Below are 15,365 nucleotides of genomic sequence, written 5' to 3' on the forward strand. Positions count from 1 at the left end.
CAACATATGTGTGAGAGAATAATGATCTAACTAACAAGAGTGGTGTCAGTGGAATGGAGGAAAAGAGAGAATTATCAAAACTGTGTAACTTGGCTGGAGAGGGGCCAAAAGATGACTCAGAGCTTGGAACCTAGATCTGGGCACCTGAGAAAAGTGGGTGCCATTTGCATACTGAAGAATGTCAGAGAGGACAGCTGGTTTAAAAAAGAAGTTTGTATATTTTAGCTGCTGTCTATTGATAGATTTATTAATTTGAACTTAGCCACTTACATGTTGAAAGTATTTGCATGGATTGTCCACAATAGCTAAATCATGGAAGGAACCGAGATGCCCTTCAACAGATGACTGTATTAAGAAGTTGTGGTCCATATATACAAGGAATATTACTCAGCTATCAGAAAGAACAAATTCTCAACATTTGCTGCAACATGGACGGCACTGGAGGAGATAATGCTAAGTGAAATAAGTCAAGCAGAGAAAGACAATTATCATATGATTTCTCTCATCTATGGAACATAAGAACTNAACTAGGATGATCGGTAGGGGAAGAAAGGGATAAAGAAAGGGGGGTAATCATAAGGGGGAATGAAACATGAGAGACTATGGACTATGAGAAACAAACTGGGGGCCTCAGAGGGGAGGGGGGTGGGGGAATGGGATAGACCCGTGATGGGTATAAGGAAGGCATGTATTGCATGGTGCACTGGGTGTTATACGCAACTAATGAATCATCGAACTTTACATCGGAAACCGGGGATGTACTGTATGGTGACTAACATAATATAATAAAAAAATCATTAAAAAAAAAAAGAAAGTATTTGCATGGGTTTTTCTCCTATGTAGACTGGTTTTCACTCACATATATTAAAATGAATGCATTTAAATCATGTTTCAACCAATGAGGCTGAAAAGATCAGCAGTAGTATTAACTATTTACCAAAAATAACTGCTCAATTGCCATTTGAAATGTGAAATTTTAGCATATATGTCATAACAGAGGTGATTTCCGAGATGTTGTTAGAGTTGTATTTGTAGAATCATCCCAATGACTAATGCTAGTTAGATTTGTGACTATCATCATGATATTGGAACTCTTAATAAGCGAGATATCTCTAAAAAGATCTTTTGTCTTTAGTGAGAATTTATCTGGGTGCCAATTGGCAGGTTTATTGTAAACAGTCTATTTCTAAACACAGGATGTTTTTGTCCACATACTGATAATAATCTCAGAGACCCCAGTGGAGCAAAGAAATCTTTATCCCACTACTGTGTGTTCAATGAAAATTATGTTCTGTGAGAATCAGCTACAGAGAAAAAAAAATTCCAAAGCAAAAGATGATCACGGACTCAGTAGACACATACGAAGTTCAAATCCCGAAATGGACCTTTATTCCCATAGAGCTTTGCAAAGTGTGCTCTGGATTTATTCTGTTATCATTAAAAACCTGAATAACAGGTAAGTTGCCAAGCTGCTGTTGATCTCATTTCACTGGGTTTCTTTGCTAGAATCATATTTTTTCTTCACTGTGGATCTATTCAATTGTATTTATTCAAGTGAAAATTTGGATTCAATTTATTGGAAGTATTGCTACAGGGAGACAAGCTCCTTACGGGAAGTTGTAGCAATTCAAAGGTGGCTACTAGCAGAGACAGCTGAAAAACCCTGACACATGATGCATAGATTAAAATAGAAAAATAACATACCCACATCTTAGTTCAACAAACACATCTGCTAGGGATTCATTCATTAATTACACAGACTCAGAATCCATTATGGTGTCACAAATCCACATGCATTCTTTGGGCTCCCAATTGCCAAATGAACTGAAGGAGGCTGGCATGAGAATTGAGTGTATTTTCAACATAGCTTTTGTGTTACTCATGTCAGCAGGCACAGACCAGACGCTGAGCTGTAGGTTTTGCTCATAGAATAATTCCAACGCTTTCATTCTAGCGGGGATATTCACACATCAGGTACAAAGAACTTAATCGTAACTCAAGGGAACAGGGAAACTATGGCTCCTCCTGCTTCTTAGCCCCCAGCTTGCTCTGGGAACCAAGACCTGCCCAACCTCTGACCTTTGTGAAGGAATTTTTATGTGCAGGATTTTAGAATGAGTTAGAAAAGATAAAAATCTATCCCAGGTGAGACCACCATATCTTAGTCAAAATTTATATTATTTTTATGTATATTCAGATAGAAGCCTCATATGAAGTTTACAAATATTTCTACTCTGTTTCTGTATGTATCAAGTCAACGGAAAAAAGCAAGCATTATTTTTTCTCATTGAAGCTTCCACATCTAAACAATTGAAAGCAATATAGACATTGAATGATAGCATCAGATAACAATGACTATTGCTACTAGAAAAAGTACCATGACTGGGTCTGTCATTTTGCAGTTTGTGAGCTAAGGATGATATTTACATTTTTTTAGGATGATATTTACATTTTAAAGGGTTGTTAAAATACATATATTCATGCAAATAGATCTATGTGGTCCAAAAAACTGATAATATTTACTCTTACCCTTTATAGAAAAAGTTCCCTGATTCTTGATTTAAAGGATTAGCTTTTCCTGCTTTGTCACTTAATATGACCCCCGCCCCTTCCCACAGACTGTGTGCCAGCTAACTTTTCATCTTTGTGATGATTCTTAAGCAATGAATCTTGATTGAAATATTGCTTTCAGAAAGGAATGACATATTCATATTGTTAGGTAGGGGAACACTAATAACTGAACGGGGATATTTCAACTGGAGTAAACCCCCAAATTCTGGTGGGTTCACATGATATAAGTGTATTTTCCACTCTCACATGGCCATCCAAGAAATCAATTACTTGAATTTATAACAAGTTTGTTACTTACTGTAGTGAGAGCTCATGCACACTGGGGGGGGCCTCAGGGGTGTCCCCGGATGAGGGTGTTAGAAAGCCGTCTGATAGAATTTGGGCTATGGTTGGTGATTTGGGAGAGAGTTTAATGAAGTGGGGCTCTCTATTGGTCTTTATTGGATGCAGTCTGAAAGAGTAATCCTATGAGTGGTATCTTAAATCTTACCTACAGGGAGAGCAGATTAAAGTGAAGGTAAAGGCTATAAGGAAAAATAGTCACTTACATTAGCAGGGGGGAGGGACATGTTGGTAATGGTGGCTTGGATGATATTCATGTTTTGCCTGAATTTAGACACGATTATAGAGTACTCTTTTTCTTTTCTTTTCTTTCTTTTTTTTCTTTGTCTCTAATTATCTCATATTAATGTTCTATGAAATCATTCATGTCCAACAGGAGACCACCGAGACCTGGCAGATGACACCAGGCCCCACCGCAATGTCGGGGACTGCTTTGCTCTTTCTGAGGATAGAAATTTTGCTCTGTCTATGGAGGCGCGGATACCTGGCGTGGACCAGTCCAGCAGCACCACTCAGCCCCCCACCTTCAGTACTGGATGAGCTTGGTTTCTCAGACTGATTAGTGGGCATGTCCTCCGAGGCTGCTGTTTCCTTTATGGAGTGTCACTTCTCCAGATTCTCTCGTAACTGTGTTAAATCTGATTTCGATAATAATACCCTTACCCCATAACTCTGTGCTTCTGCTCCCTTAATTGAACACTGACGGTGACACAGAACTGAAACGAGGAAGATTAACTGAAACCTATTTGAGAAGAAAGTCAATTCCTGGAGACACGCAGCTCCAGATCCGCGGAAGAAGGGGCCGCCCTTCCCAGTCATGCCAAGAATAACAGAAGTTCATGCTTTTTAAAAAGCAAAACTGTGGGACTGTAGACTGAGGAATTGCAGACATGTTTGGAGGCAAGAGAGCTTTCCAGAAACAGGAGAATACTTTTAGAATATCTGAACTGAATACTGAGTCCACAAGGCTCCTTTGTCCCCCCAGCTCTCAAAGTCACAGAAACGCATCCTCGGGGAAGAGATCAGAGGAACTGGCTCCCTGAAGTCTGACCAAGTCTATTCAACGGCGTCACTGCTTGAAGCATACGATGATCATAAATGTTTGAATTCAGTAGGTCTGCTGATGAACTGACCCCACTATCATTGAGAATTGACTTCCTTTATACCTGGTAATATTCTTTTCTCTGAAACCTACTTTGAAACCAAAATAACCAATCCAGCTGTCCTTTGAGTCATGTTAGCATGGCATATCTTTTTCCTTTTCCATTGATTTATTTGGGTCATCTTATTTAAATTTGTTGCAGGCAGCATATAGTTGAGTCTTTCTCATTCTATCTGACGATCTTTCCCTTTTAATTTGGATGTTTGGACTATGTCCATTTAATGTGATTGTTGAGATAGTTAAGTTCATGCCTGCCACCTGCTATTTGCTTACCATTTTCCCATTTATTATTTGTTCTTTTTTTCCCCCTCTACTACCTTTTTGTTGTTGTTATTTAAATGAGCATGTAGAAGACATCACAGACCCTCTTCAGGTGATATTTTACCCCTTCGTACAGTATAAAAAACTCACAATATCATGCAGCTGTCCCTGAACAACACGGAAGATAGGGCACCAGCCCCCACACAGTAACAAATTTGCATATAATTTTGATTCTCCCAAAACTTAACTACTAGTAGCCTACTGTTACCTAGAGCTTTACCAATAACGTGAACAGTCAATTAACACATATTTTGTATGTTATATGTATTATGTACTGTAGTCTTACAATAAAGTAACCTAGAGGAAAGAAAATGTTATTAAGAAAATGATAAGGAAGACAAAATACATTTACAGTCTCGTATGTCTAAAAAAAATCCACATGTAAGTGGACGCACACAGTTCACACCCATGTTATTCAAAAGTCGACCATCCTTCTTTTTCTTTCCTACAGGCTTTATCCCTTTGTTGTTATACACTTTAATTTTACCTCCATTATCAACTGTATACTACATTTTTGTTACTTTTTATTTCAACAATCCGTTATCTTTTAAAGAGATATAATAGCATTTTCTAACAGTTTTGTATATTCACACATGCGGTTACCATTTCTAGTGCCCTTCCTTCCTTTGGTAGACCTATCCCACTGGATTATCATTTTCTTTTTGCCAGAAGGACTTCCTGTAACGTTTGTGGTAATGAACTGGGTCATGTTTCCCCGGTTACTCTCTCTGTCGCACTCAGAGGAACTAGGAAGGGCTCTCCATACCCACTCCCCACCTCAGCTGCTCTATCAACTGAATAGCTAAGCCACAGAGTCAGGAGCCAGTCGTCACATCAGCGTTATTTGTGTCCACCTTCTTCATCATGAGTGAGAATGTGGGGACTAATTTTCCGTAATGCTTTGTGTCTTTGACATGTTGACAAGTCAGAGGAAAATGTTTTCCTGAAATATCTAAACTTTAAAAACATGGATTTCTATATAAATAATAGGTGGGGCTTTTCCTTTCAATTATTCCTGAGACTTTTATGTAGAAGCTTGATTGGAGATCAAAGAAAGACGTGAGACAGAGAGATTTCATAAACTGTACCAGTACAGGAAATTGGACTCTTGCCCCATTTCAATCCATATTTTGTAAAAACCATTTGCCTTGAAAGCCCTTCCCAACTCCATCTGTCTGGGATGACTTGTTCTTTCCCTGTCACTTGCTCTGGCGTTGGGCTGTGGGCTGTTTCCTGAATTCATTATGTTCTTGCTCTTCACTGCACATCGTAATGTTCTCTTTCTCCGTAAGGCTGTCTCTGATCGCTGCAGAAAATGGTGCGTATGCTGCCTCTAGTCTACATTCTATTCAGTCCAGCTGTTATTTATAAACTGCTTGAACGACTCCACAATCCTGTATTAAGTGCAGGACTTATAACTCATGCTGTAATGGCTGAGTCTCCTGCTCTGGGGGGGAGGGAGAGGGGTAAGGAGTCAACAGTGGGGAGTTCTGCAAGTGGGGGTCTGGCAAAGGTGTGTTTTGCCGCTGAAGTTTGTAGGGAAAATGCAAAGCAGGCGGGCATGGAAAATGGAGCCCCGAGTGGGGAAGCCAGCTCAGCAAGACACAGAAAGAAGCGTGAGGGGTTAAGGGAAGCGGTCAAATCTGGATGCAAAACCAGGAACTGGAGGGTCAGTGAGAATGGAAGGGCTGGGTGATTAAGGATTTGAAGTCAGATGACAGAGGTTGAGACTCAGCAGGCCTCACCTGCTGCATAACAAGAAAACAGTGTGTGCGTGTGCGTGTGTATGCGTTACTGCTCTCATGTCTCATGGCTGCAGGAATAGATGGCACCGCAAACCTCGTGACTTCAAGTGACAGTTCTAGAGGCAGAAATCTGCACCCAGTGTGTTAGCAGGGTTGGTTCCTTTAAGAGGCTCTGAGGGGAGAACCCGTCCCTGGCCCCAGGCAGTCCTTGGTGCTCCTTGGCTTGTAGCCACATTGTTCCAGCCTCTACCCCATCTTCATCTGGCCTGCTGCCCTGCATGTCTGTGTTCTTCCTTCTTCCTAAAAGAATAGCTATCATGGGATTTAAGGCCCACCCTAGATCCAGATGGTCTTGTCTCGAGATCCTTAACCCAATTACAACTGAAAACACTCTTTTTTCCAAATAAAAGCATCTCTGCAAATTTGGGGGTTATGATTTAGACATTTTGGGGGACCCCTATTCAACCCAATACAATTACTATATTCAAGACACTGTTCTAAACACTTTACATGTATTAACTTGTTTAATTCTCATACCAGGTTTCTTTGACATATGTGGCAACATTAGGACTATTCTGCAAACCAAAAATCTGAGGTGTGGAGAGGTTAGTTTCCCAAAGCCCCACAGCTGTGTGTCGGAGCTGCACTTGAACCCAGATGGGCAAACTGCAGTTTACACACTTAACCGCTGTGCTACAGAAAAGATAGAGATTTCTGAACCTCCAGGTTTTCATCTGTAAAATGGAGATAGTAGCAGGATTGCTGCGAAGTGACACGGCAGGTGCTGCAGTTTTAGCGGCCCACAGTAATATGGGAGTGGAGAGCCTCAGATCAGGAGTCAGCTGGGCCAATCCTGACAAACTCCCCAAATGCTTGACTTTGACTGTTGTCACCCAGTGTGGTGCCCAGGAGAGTTGGCTGGGCTAAAATGGACATACACAAGGGGCCACTAGGATGGAAGTTTCTTGAAGGCAATGAGGACTTTTTTCCACTCTTTTTCTTTTCACACAGTAGGGTGGTGGCCACATGGTGTGCCGTCAGTAGATGTGTGGACTGAATGAATGAGTGAAGGGCAACATACTACTTGANGACATACACAAGGGGCCACTAGGATGGAAGTTTCTTGAAGGCAATGAGGACTTTTTTCCACTCTTTCTTTTCACACAGTAGGATGGTGGCCACATGGTGTGCCGTCAGTAGATGTGTGGACTGAATGAATGAGTGAAGGGCAACATACTACTTGAAAGCAGGCACAATTGTCAATCATTTCTTCTGTATTCCATCTTCCTCATGAGTCTCTGCCTCTCCAAGGTCAAGTAAAATACTAGTCGCAAAGGAATCGATTTACGCCAATCCTTGACATCTGCATTGCATGTTCTTCAGCGGATCATGTCTATTGAGTAGCCCAGACAGCATTTCTTTCTCTCTCACACACTTCTTCTGCCACCCGTCTTCTCGCCAGTCCTGCCTCTTCAAGGTCCAAATCAGCAGGGATCATAAGCAAGAATTTATTTACGCGGATCCTTGCCTTTTCCAGGGCAGGAGCATGGAAGCCCCATNACGGATCCTTGCCTTTTCCAGGGCAAGAGCATGGAAGCCCCATCACCTCCCATCCGCAGATGGAAATGCTGTCATTAGATTGAGAAACCTGGGGCAGAAATGATAGGAGCCAACTCTTCTGGTGAGGTGCGGGGTTGTGGAGAACATGGGCCTGGGAGTGGTCAAAGGGCAGTTTGGTCAGCACGATTTATTGAGAGCCTAACCTGTGCCAGGCATTACTCCAGATTGTGGAGACAAGGCAGATAATGACAATTAAATAAGAAAGAAGGATATGTGGACAAACACATAGACAGATAGACAGATGGCTAGATAGATGATAGGTAGATGATACATAGATGATAGATTTAATTCTCATTCTGCACTTAATGTCTGTAGAATCTTGTACAAGTTGTAACAACAATCTAAGCTTCAGTTTTTTGGTAAAGTTAAGTTTACTTAAATGATTATCTCATAGGGTTTCTATGAGCACTAGCTAGGTAATCACATATGTATACACTCTACACACATATGTGTCTATACGTATACACAAATACATGTGAATATATTTTATATATAAAATATGTGAGTGTGTGTAGACACAGGTATATCTATATATCCACATCTAACTAGGGAGAGAGAAAGTGAGCTTGGAACACGATAGATAATAAATTTGTGTTCCATTCTTCTCAGCTCCTGGACTATAATGCAGGGACACCTGCTGCTTATCTATTTTGTCATCTGAGTCCCAGCTTTCTTTATAGACCCCTGTCGACCTCCAGCATCACTTTTGGATCAGGATGTGGCCATCTGCCTTCTGAGTGGCCCTAAATGACACCTGAGCTTTCTGATAATCTTCACTGCTCTGATCCACCTCCCTTCCAGGAAAGCACCCAATATAGCTGGGCTGACCCAGAAGTGATTTTTGCATCAGCTCCTCCAGCCCCCCCAGGACCATGCTGGGAGCTGTCTTCGGATGGCAATTATTCTTGGCTGCAGCCATGGCCCCATTAAAGACAGAGCTCTAGAGATGAAAAGTCCCAGATCCCATTATCAGTCCCTACTTCAAACTTGAACTCCGGGTCTCGAAGGCTCTTCATGTGGCTTCTGCAGTTTAATGACGCCATTAGCATCTCCTACCTGAAGGCAGCCCTAATTAAGGCACTAAGACGCACGGCCATATTTCAGTTAATTGAGTTCATTTGCTAGTTTGCAAAGAAACACAATTAATAAAATAAGTTGTGCATGTCGCATTTTTTGCAGATAGACTTTGAAGTGATAACTGTTTGACTGATCTGCTTTGAATAAAATGAGGAAAACAGTTCATGCTGAACTATTTGTAGGCGGAGGTAGTGAACATATGCTTCTAATTTGAGCTAAGAGAAAAACAAAAATATACAAATTTAGCACTAGTTTTAGTTCTTGACAACCACTCACAGGGTATTTGAGCTAAGAAAAGAGCATATGGTTCAGGGAATAAAGAAACTAGCTAGCATGGTGTGGAAATGATGTTTCTAGGCTCAGAGTTTCATGACTGTCGTGAGCTCATTCTTGCTGAGATGGGGGTCAGGTCTTGAACATTTTCTGTGGATTTTCCCATCAGTAAAGGATGCTGCTTATGTATGCAGGTGAGTCGTGTGGGGGTAGAATGGGCGCCTCATTATCGTACAGCCTGCTTCGGGTGGGATGAGTTTCATGAGGAGAGGATTAGGTCTCTTCAGAGCTGCCGCATCTGGAAGTGATCAGGTGGTTAGATTTGCTCCAGGTAAGTGTGAAGTGTGACGGCAGAGGAGTGTGGATGGCCTCTGCCCTTACGGCTCAGAATAGAAAAGGGATTTGGCCATCATGATGTTTGGTTTTGAAGCGGAGCAGAATATGCTACCCCAGAACATGCCACTTTGGCATGTGGATTATTTCAAGCTGAAGATAATCAGGGTTCAGCAGACTCAGGAAGAGCTTTTTACCTCCCCCTTAACTGCCTGAAATAATTTAGATAAGGGACTTGTGCCAGGAAGAGAGCTATTAACAAAAATAACCTTCTATATTCAAAAGACTTATCTGCACAGCATGGAAACATTTGTTTACCAAACATCTGCTCTTCTCAGCTTCCAGTGAATTGTCTTTCTCCCTTTTGAGACCCCTTGTCCTTAGCTCAGGATGGAATATAAGCTTCAATTACCTGAGTGCTGGGGAGTCTCATATTTTAATGGGGATTCCATACATATGAAATTTGTTTTCTTCCTGTTAATCTGTTTTATGTCAATTTAATTACTAGACTAGCCAAAGAACATAGAAGGGAAAAGGGAAAAATTTTCCACCCCTACAGCTTTTCAATCACAATCATTTTACTATAGTCAGACTATGGACAAATTATTTCATTTCTTGGCGCATCTGTTTGGTTTTTAATTCCTAAGCCTGTATACACAATACTTATTGTTTTGCAAGGATGAAGTTTGCCCTTGCATTGTAATTTATAGAAAAGATATTATTTTCAAGTTTTCTCTGATGATAAAAGATTTCAAGTTTTCTCAGACATGTTTCCAAATCCAAAGAACAGCACCACGTTTGATATCCAAGACTGTGTGTGACAAGGGACTAGGTCAATAGACCAGGAGCCCCACCCTAAGCACTGCGGTCCTGAACTCAACATGTGAATTAGGAGAAAGCCCCTTAGTTTCTGGAGGCCTCCATCTCCCCATCTTTGAGTGAGCTGATTATAAGGGAAGATCCTCAGGATTTATTTCCCAGCTTACAAGTCCTGGAGCTTGATGATGGTGAGGGTAGCATGTCTGTACCTTCCAGACAGAATCTTACGGATTCTTCAGCAGGCCGAGGAAACTTGATTCGATGGGGAGGCCACATTCCCAGGGAGAGTACCCAGGCCACCTGACCACAGAGAACACAGCCCTTGGGCTTCCTCAACTTTAAGGGTAGGGTTTCCAGTGCCTGCCATGTTAGCTGCCCAAGTTAACAAGTATAGGCACAATATGGACCCCCAGCTCCTTGCCTTCTCATGGCCCAGGGGAAACATGGTCATTTCTCTGCACCAGTTGTATTGGCAAAGCTGCAGAGTCAGTAATTGGACATCCTTGAATCCAACATGAGGAAGAACTTTCTCTGTCAGAGTTGCCCAGCATGGGCTGCCCCAGGAAGCCTCTCACTGTGGGTTCCAGCACAGGCCAGAAAAGGGAAAGGACCTTTCAGACTCAGGAGGTACAGTACCATGGCACTCACCACGTGTTCCCTGGGCCAGGGGCATCAGCATCACTGCGAGGGCTGATAGAAATCCCAACGGACTTCGAGTTGCATGAGGTCCTTGGGCGTTTTTGTTCACGTTAAAGTCTGAGAACTGCTGGGGATGAGGAGGAACCAGAGTAACAGCCCAGGTGTTTTCAACTTCTTCTCTTGCAAGAGAGCCGAGCTGGGAGGGGAAGGCTGGAGCTGAGACCAGAGGCCCCTCTGCAAGGGTGGCTGAAGCTAGATGACAGGGTCCCCAAGTTTGTTTAGATCTAATGCTTATCTCCTCCAAACTTTTCTATTTAAACCTGCAATCCTCTTCCAGCAGAAGCCCTATTCAGTCTGCCTGGATCCCCTCTCAGATTCTCTTATCCCCTCCCAGATAGACACTAACTTAAAATGAGTATATTTCTGAGCCAAGGGTGAATGGCCTTCTCCAGCTCTCACCTGCACTGAGGTGATCTTAGGGGAGGGGAAATAAATATGCGGGTTATTTTCTTAAGTTTGGTTTCAACCGGGCAGTTTAGACCAGCCGACATGTGGGGGTCTACCATCTACATGGCTAGCTTTGCCAAGCACGTCGTACAATTGCCTGAAGGAGTTCTACACCTACTGGCTTTTCAAGAAGTGGTCCTAGATGCGGGAGGAGTAGCAGGTGAGAGGAGAGACAGAGACAAGACCAGAGAGCCGGTGGCTTTCCGGAGGGACTGGGTCCGGATCTGCCCCCAGGTGCAAAGTAGGTGCACTGCCTTCATGGAAAGCAGTGGGTTAGGGTGGGTGAGGCCAACCTCATGCTGATTGTCCACTGGCTTAATTATTTGGAATAACCTTTTGAGCAGGGGAGTTACTTTGTAGAGAAATAGCAGCCTAAAAGATATTTGGTTTTCAGGGCACCTGGGTGGCTCGGTTGGTTAAGCATCTGCCTTTGGCTCACGTCATGATCCCAGGGTCCTGCTCAGCGGGGAACCCACTTCTCCCTCTCCCTCTGGCTGCAACTCCCCTTGCTTGTGCTCTTTCTCTCTCTGTGTGACAAATAAATAAATAAAATCTTTTAAAAAAAGATATTTGATTTTCCATTGTTCATAATCCTCAAAGTGAGTGATGGTCTCCTCTCAGGCCTGCAGACAGGCTTCACCCCTGCCGCTTACGGCGCATGCGCTGACTGGGAATTCAGATCGATGGTGCACGACTGGGAGTGCATCGCGGAGGCGGGATGTGCACTGGCTCGGATGCTGGATACGGTCAATCCCCTTCATGGCTGGGCAAGGTCTAGAAGTCACTGGTAACTGCACAGGATGTCCACTTCCCCCAGGTGGTAAGCTCTCTCTGGTTCTGTATCCCTGTCTCCCACAAGGCAGTGAAAAAAGGATTCACTTCCCTTCATGCTCTCAGATTTTAAAAAATTAAATTAAATTAAAAAATCGAGTTCTCTGTTGCTGAATTGCCTTCTGGTTTGCCCAGCAGTCTTACATCAGAATGACTTCATTAGCTGAAAATTTCCCTCAAAATTCCAACTCCTATTCATTCAGTGATCACATAATTCTTAGCGTGCGGCCTGTAGGCTTGTCCCCAGTTTTGCAGGTGCTCTCTCCTGAGGCTATTGAAATTTCTAGTACTTTTGAAGTCTCAGAATTAATTTGTTTTCAGAGATTCAATTGACATTATTTTTTTATTACAGTAGAAAGCAAAGCTGTGGTTAAAAAGTAAATCATAGTTAATAGAAACATGAGAACTAATACTCAGAATAATACAGTAACGGATGGGGTGATGCTAATCCCACTTAGAATCTCAGAGCTACTGGCTTTGTTTTTCCTGCTTGACACAGGAAAGACTAATTCCGCTATAAACGCTCCATGGGGTGTGGCAGAGCTTGTTGTGACTAACACATTGCCTTAAATTCAGGGAAAAAAAAATGGGTGTGAAATTTGGCCCCTGTGGCATTCCATAAGCACATGTTCTGACCTAAAGCACAGCAGAAAGTTTGGCCTTTTGGTATTTAGAGATGCAGCGTTTGTGTTACTTTTAATCCCACTCGCTGGTGGAAGTGGCAATAATTCCAGTTGCGCAATGGGCCACTGGCTGGGTACCCCAGGGTGTTCCTTCTGGGGAAATTCCACATGAGCTCCGCAAGTCTTTTGCCTGATCTCGGTCCCTTTACCATATTTTGCCCCATCTGCTGTAGGTTTCCACAAGCTCCCCCACGTGGTCCTGATGAGGGAATGGAAGGCAAGCTGAAGACAAAGCAGAAGCTGACCCCCTGCAACCGCCCCCCCCCCCCATGGGATGTATGCAACATTCCTCAGGCACTCCTGGCTGCCCTAAAGGACAAAGGAACAGTTCTTACTACCTACAGCCCATTGACAAGTCCTTGAAACAGGCATGGTGACATTCCTCTAGGAACTCAGCTGCCTCAGTGTTAATACTTTGCTAAGGGCAAAAGGCAGTCCTAGCCTGACCCCCTCCCCTCCACCAAGATCCTGTAAGTCTACTTTAATGTATAAAAATTCCTTTGGAAACTTCCTTTATCTCTAACCCCCCAAGATACGTATTGGTAATCATCTCCCAAGCATATGGGCCCACTGATATACATCTGAAGGGTCTCATGACTCAGGTTTTATTAGACGGTAATGAATGACCTTTTCCCAACAACAGCTAGCCCCCTCAAAGTCCTGGAAACCTTGCTTCCAGAATTCCTTAAAGACTTACACTATCCCTAACCCCCTCCCAACTTGAAGGTATATAATGAGCCATTCCTCACAACCTCGGTGCAGCAGCTCTTTCTGCCCACGGGTCCTGTCCCAGTGTTTTAATAAACCACCATTTTGCACCAAAGACGTCTCAAGAATTCTTTCTCGGTCCTCGACTCCGGACCCCACCCCACTGAACCTCATGTATATTTCCCAACTTCATCAGTCCTGCTGAATTATTGATCACAGTCGGCTGAGAAAAAAGCCCCCAAACTCCTATTGGCTAAAATGACCTTCCAACCCATGAGCCCAGCCCCGCGGTCCATCCCAGTTAAAGGGCTGGGGACAAGCTTCCTTGGGAAAATCCCAAAGCAATCCTGAAGGATAACTTCTTGGAAAGCTCAGAAAGAAAGAAAAACTTTACAGGAAGTTTGCATGGGAAGGGAATGAGAGGCTTAATTATGTTTTTCATCTCATCCCCATTAAAACTATGTGTTGTGTCTCTTTGCTTTCGCACAAGCTAGTAGATCTTGCAACAGTTGGAGTAAACGTGTTCTGAAGCTCCCTGAGCCGGTGGACTTCTGTCTCCCAGCTCCTCTAATGAGCTACCGCTGGACGAAAACTGGGTGTTCTGAAGAGTCAAGACTTGCTGGATAATTCCTAAACCTTGGGGGTTTTCTCATCACCTGGTGAACCAATCATTGTGCCTTAGAGCCACAGCGGCTGTCTGGAGGCCATCACAGGAGCCCGACCCTGCGGCAGTGGTAAAGCTAGTTAAGCCTTTTGAGCTGGAAATTAAGTTTGTGTTTGTAAGAACTACTGGAGATTCTCAAGGCAAAACTAAGTCTCCCTTCCCATTTTGTACTTCATATGCATTCCGATTTTGCTCTGAATATTATCTAAAGTGTAAACAGGACCAGCAATAGCTACTTTTGCACATCTTTGCTTCAAAGGTAGGTGAGACTCTGAAAAATCATGTCCGATTAAAATAAAAATGAGTGTGGGATTGGGGTACACCATTTGAGACAAATAAATCAACGTGATCAATCCATAGGAGAACAAAAACTAAAATGCTTTCCGCTTGGGGATGGCTCACCATTTTAACTATTTTGTAAGATTTTTAATGACACATAATACATTATGTGGTCCATTGGATTCTAGGGCAATCGGTTTCTCTGTTACGTTACTAAATTGCGTTTATGTCGACGTTTCACTTGTCATTTTTGGGTGAGGCTCTGAGTAGCCTCTGATAATTGAGAAGCAGAAATGAACTTTTGCTTAAATTGTCTGCTTCTGCCGTTATGTAACTGATTGTTGTTCATCCTACGCAGCCTTGAAAATGAGGAATAATAATCAGATGTCGATGGCAAAGGTTCATCGATTGATTCAATCACAGCACGTGTCTGGCTGCTCTGTTGTAGGCTTGTGCTCGGCGCTGGGGGGGAAATGTCTGCCTCGGGACAGGCTCTTCACTCTTAGCCCATCCTCCAGTAGCAAAGAAGGACTTTGAAAGAAAGTTAATTAGGCATCGTAAGTGTTGCCATAGCTCAGTGTGTATAAAATACCCATAGAGCAGAGCTGCCCACCCCACCCCCGGGGCCAAGACAGGCAGAGAAAATGGAGGATTTCGCAAGCATGACTGCATTTCATCAGTGAGAAATGGGCAGAAATTTTAAAGTAATCACATAAATAGTGAAGTTTTTATTATCAAATATCCCTATGGGGCTTGTTCTGATTTCATATTAGGAAGAATTTCAAAAACAT

General features: G+C 42.9%; 1 long non-coding RNA gene across 1 annotated transcript; it reads left to right on the forward strand.

Moving 5' to 3' along the window:
- The first annotated feature begins 5,617 nt into the window (after window positions 1-5,617).
- On the forward strand, window positions 5,618-13,231 carry LOC105242229. Its single transcript, XR_861248.3, has 3 exons — window positions 5,618-5,714; window positions 12,031-12,229; window positions 13,097-13,231. It is a non-coding gene; the product is annotated as an uncharacterized LOC105242229 (long non-coding RNA).
- The last annotated feature ends 2,134 nt before the right edge of the window (window positions 13,232-15,365 follow it).

This window comes from Ailuropoda melanoleuca, chromosome 3 (genome assembly GCF_002007445.2).
Source record: "Ailuropoda melanoleuca isolate Jingjing chromosome 3, ASM200744v2, whole genome shotgun sequence".
In the NCBI taxonomy this organism is placed as follows: domain Eukaryota; kingdom Metazoa; phylum Chordata; class Mammalia; order Carnivora; family Ursidae; genus Ailuropoda; species Ailuropoda melanoleuca.